Here is a 5,040-nt window from a genome sequence, read left to right as displayed (position 1 = left end):
CTGCAGGCGGAGCCTGGACTGAACTGGAGCGGAGGCGGGGCCTAGGAGGCCTGGGGCGGGATGGAGGCGGGGTCTGTGCCGTGTAATCACTGGCAATGCCCGAAGCTCGCTCTGTGGGCATAGTCAACCGAGACCCCTGCAAGGGCTGAGAGGAGAGGGGGGGAGGTTCTGCCTGCCCCACGTGGTCCTTCTCCGTTTTGGAGACAAAATAGAGAGGAAGAGACGTTTAATGCATTTGACTTAAGTTGTGTGACACTACAGAGAAATAACCAGGAGGGCAGTACAGTACCTCCTGGCCTGTCCATCTCTTCCTTCCCCAACAGAAGGCCTGGCTTTTCAAAGGCCTGCTGCCTCTGCCCCAAATCAGATGCAGCCTGGTCCAGCCAGCTGGTCCTTGAAAATTGTGGGATTCCACTTTCGAGATTTTTACGAAGTATTTTTCTTATGAAGTTACATATATTATGGACATTTTGGACATTTTCAAAAATGTTAGATCCTGCATATCATTGTTTATATTTGGGATATTTTTTCTCTGGTCTTTTACTTCATCTTTTTGAATACAAAAATACAAATTTTGTAGCTCTTTTTCCCCTTGCTAATTTGTCGTCAGCATTGTTCTGTGTTGTCAACACTGTCTTCACAACGCTTTATTTTTTGAGATAAAATAATATTTTAATACAGTATATTCTGCTCAAAATTAACCAATATTTTTCCATCGTTTCTCTGAAATATGCAGCACCGCATTTTCTTACATAATATTCTAAGTTTCAGTGTGAAGGCTGCTAACCCAGAGGCACTGTTGACCTGGCTGTAGGTACATGTACACCGGCTAAACTGCTTAAACTAAATATCAATACAAAACGATCTGTTTGGGTTGAGAACAATAGGAGTCCAAACATCTGTTAGATTCCTGGAGCTTCAGGTTGAAGAAAGGGCTGAGATGCTGTTCGTCCCGTACTTTTTTAAAAACCAAGTTGCTTCCATTTGAAGAACTAAGAAAACACCACATTCCAGCCCTGGCTGGTGTAGCTCAGTGGATTGAGCGCGGGCCTGCGAACCAAAGGATCATGGCTCGATTCCCAGTCAGGGCACATGCCCAGGTTGCAGGCCAGTTCCCAACAGGGGACCCAGGAGAGGCAACCATACATTGATATTTCTCTCCTTCTCTCCTTCCCTTCCCCTCTAAAGATAAATAAATAAAATCTTTAAAACCCCACTAGATTCTACATTGTGTCCTTTGTGAGGATTCTATAAAGGTTTGACATCACAGCATACTGGTACATGCTACAGAGGAGCTAAAACCCGTGACAAGGAGACCACCACTGCACAAAACGTCTCTCTAGTGCCCAAGGTGAGGGCTTCAAAAGGTATCATTTCCTTTCCTGCTGCTCAGTATGCTGCAGCAATCGCTGCACTTGTCAAGGTTCCAGCAGTAATTGGTCCCAGGATGCCCATCAACAGGAGCTCGCAGACATGAACCTACCATGTGTCGATGCCTGAGGGTGAAGAGGGCCAGTAATCCAGCTGGGACAGAAGAGAGAGGACTCCAGCCCACAGGAACACACCACGGCCCATCTCTGGTGTTAGGTCTGAGTTGCTCAAGAGGCCAGACAGACACAGTGAGCTAAGAAGCAGGGTTTAATTAACGGGGAATGAGAGGAAAAGCGGAGCCAACCTAGGGAGGTTGGGACTCGCTCCGTTGCTCTTAGGGCAGGGTTTTTAAGCACAAAAACCCACCAAGGGTAACCGGTTGGGGTGTCAGAGTCTGGTTGGCTAGAGCTGGTTGCTGGGTGCCGTTTCTGCTGACCATTGTTCTCGATACATCTTGTCAGGCTCAAGTTAAAGCTGCATCCTGTTATGCCGGATTGGTCGACCCCAGACCCCAGACCCCAATCTTAGCTGGGCATCAGTTTGTCCTGGGTAGGGTTGGAAGGCATTTTCCCAGGCTACATTTTCCTATGGTACACTTTTCCCACCTGGTGATTTTCTATTTCTCCCAGGCCTGCCTAGGTCTGTTACCGGGAAGGAGCAGAAAGAAGGGGAGGTGGGGCAAAATGTTCTGTTGCCCAAGGAGCCTGAGCTTCAGGCTGAGGGGATCTGCTCCAGGGGCCTGAATGACTGACCCCGTGGCTGCTGCTGCAGCCCCCCTGGGTTCCGCTCTCCTTCACAAGAGTCATTTTAAAGAGGGAATTGGGGGTTTTGGAAGGGGAAAAGAGAAAAGGATGGCAGAGATGTTTTGTGCATGCGTGTGTGTGTGTGTGTGTGTGTGTGTGTGTGTGTGTCTAAAGGTTAGGTTTAGCTTAGGGCGCACAGAATAACTCATCTCACAGAGCCAGGAAATAAGAATACGCAGGAGTTGTACGATGGTCAGGTTATACGAGCGGGGACCCCCCCAAACTCGGACTTTATCAATAAAAATTGTGTATTTAGTCTTACATGTTTAAACTTCAGGCACCTTCAAAGTACTCTCCATCTGATGCAATACACCTATCGAGACATTTTTCCCACTGCTCAAAACAGTTTTTGAACTTGTCGGTTTTGATGCCTTTCAGTGCTTCTGCTGTTTTTTGTTTCGCCTCTTCTACATTGGAAAAACATTTCCCTTTGGGGACTTTTTTAATTCAGGGACCCAAACAAAAAAAAACATAGCTCGAAATGTGATTGGGTGATTAGGGAAGGCGGGACATGGGGGTCATGATGGTTTTGGTGGAAAACTGCTGAACACTCAGCACCGTGTGGGCAAGTGCGTTTGTAAATCACTCATCATGAAATGGACAAATGAAAGAGTCTTAAAATTTTTTTCACTGAAGCTGAACACAGCTCCTCACAACAATGCCAGCTGGTACTCTGATACAGATGGGTTCCTAGAACACTCATCTAACAGGGGAAAGCCTGCACTACAGGGGCCCACCCTCCAGAAGATAATTCCAGGTTCTTTTTTGCCCCCTCTTATACTTCTAAAGATAATTCCAGGTTCTTTTTTGTCCCCTCTTATACTTCTATTGACTACTATTTCAAAAGTGCATGATGACCCCTGGCCAGGTGGCTGAGTTGGTTGGAGCATTATCCCGCACACCAATAGGGTGTGAGTTTGATTCCTGGTCGGGGCACACAGGGAGGCAATGTACTGATGTTTCTCTCACATGGATGTTTCTCTCTCATGCATGCTCTTGCTCTCTTTCTTCCTCTCGCTCTTTCTCCCTTCCTCTGTCTTTAAAATCAATCATTAAAAAAAGTTCACAAAGAAAACCACAAAACAGAAAAACAGCGTCCATGTGGCAAGGCCTCTCCCTGTCCTGTTCTCCTCCATAGTCCTCCCCATCCCTGCCCCTCATAAGTGGACAGATGCTTTCATCTGAAGCCTTGTGAAACAGCAGTGTCCTGCGGGTGAAGGGAGAGGGCACGGAGATTTCAGTTACAGAAAGAACTAGGAAACCAGGTTAACATGGGTGGTGCACAATGCACAAAACACCAGAAAGTATTTCAAATGTATACTATTCCGTCTGTTTTCTAAGCCAATCGGATTTCCAGGGTAGAAGTTTCAGACTGTGTAAGCAGAGGCTGAGTTAAGGAACACCCAAATGTTCTCGTAACACTAGAATTGTCAAACAAGGAGGAGTCACTCATTGGCGGCAAAGGTGTTGATAAATGTGGTGTGCGACAGTCGGTAAATGCCCTATAAGCTGCACTATAATTCAACCTTCAACACTAGATGGTCCTATATTAGGGTAAAGACTAAATTTTCCTTTTTCATTACTGAGAGGTTTTCTTAGGCTCTACCGAGAAAGAAATGCCAATCAGCCATAAAACAAGCAATAAAGAGCTTTATTGGGGTTTGTGTACCTGGGCGAGGTTCCACGGTCTGCAGGATGAGGCTGAGGAGGTCACACCCAAGCAGGGAATGTAGTGGGGTTTTATTGTCTTTGGCTCCCTGTGGAAGCTGGGGATTGGTACCCTCTGAACAAAGCAGCAATACAGCATTGGTGGTCTCTTCCTGGGACTCAGGTTACTGTGAGGATGTCAGTCTTGGCAAAGTCCAGCCAGAGCTTCCTCCTATCCCTACCCACTGTAACAATTACAGCTTATAATCACATGGCCTACACCAAATATACACACACACACACACCTGGAAAACAGGTAAAAGCTGATTATTCTAACAGCAAAGTTCCTCCTAAAGATAGGAATGATCTTCGTTTAAAAAAATGCCTTATTGATTCCTTGAAGTTAGAAGATGAGAACTGAGAGTATAGAACATCAGCTAAGGTGGAAAAATTGCTCACCTGTGATGCATAGTTGGGCGTTTGTTTTGTTCTTCAGAGAGGGAAGAATATAGATAAAGGAAAAAAAGAGGCACCATGCAGAGAGAAAGACTGGCCAAAGAGCGTCAAAGCTGAACAGCCAGTGGAAATTTATCTGATGAGGGAGTGGCTATTGAATATTAACAGGTGGTACTTGTAGTATAATTTGAACTTGCTTGTATTTCTGTGATGTAAACCTGTCCTCTTGGGGGCAGCTCAAAAATATAACAGGGCTTTAAGGGCGGCAAGAGGATTGGAAGAAAGATATTGGAAACTCATCTCAAAACTGTACTTATAAATTTTTTCCTATTTTATGGGTTTTTGCGGGGGAGGGGAAAGGTTTGAGAAACTGATGGAGGATGGTTGGGGGATCCTTAAAGGCTCTTCCAGGGAGTTCTGGGTGCAGACGGTTGGTGCTACATAGCTGTCTTCTCCGTGTGTGTCCCCACATCACTCCTCCTCTGTGTGTCTTTCTCTGTGCACTCACATGTATTTTTTCACCTTCATGCATGTTCTCACACTTGTCCTCCCCCTGCACCTGCCTTGTTCCTGTGGAAACTGTCAGTTGACAGGCTCCTTCCGAGCGAGGCCTTTCCTAACTCCAAAGAGTTGACTGCGAGGTGTCACCCACTTACTGGTGCAGCGACCTTGGAGAAGTTACCTAACCTTTCCGAAATGTTTTCTTTTTAATCTCCAAAATGGGAATAAGAATGCTTCATAGTTCATATCCTTGTCATGAAAA

The 5,040-nt window shown here is 45.9% G+C and overlaps 1 pseudogene; it reads right to left on the bottom strand.

The window, feature by feature from the left end:
* Positions 1-1,284: 1,284 nt before the first annotated feature.
* On the bottom strand, positions 1,285-1,631 carry LOC118980950 (transmembrane protein 170A-like; annotated as a pseudogene).
* Positions 1,632-5,040: the final 3,409 nt, after the last annotated feature.

Source organism: Sturnira hondurensis, unplaced genomic scaffold, assembly GCF_014824575.4.
Source record: "Sturnira hondurensis isolate 20B ecotype Veracruz unplaced genomic scaffold, ASM1482457v3 Scaffold0001911, whole genome shotgun sequence".
In the NCBI taxonomy this organism is placed as follows: Eukaryota; Metazoa; Chordata; class Mammalia; order Chiroptera; family Phyllostomidae; genus Sturnira; species Sturnira hondurensis.
Note: the sequence above shows the minus strand (reverse complement) of the source record. Positions and strands in the feature narration are given on the sequence as shown.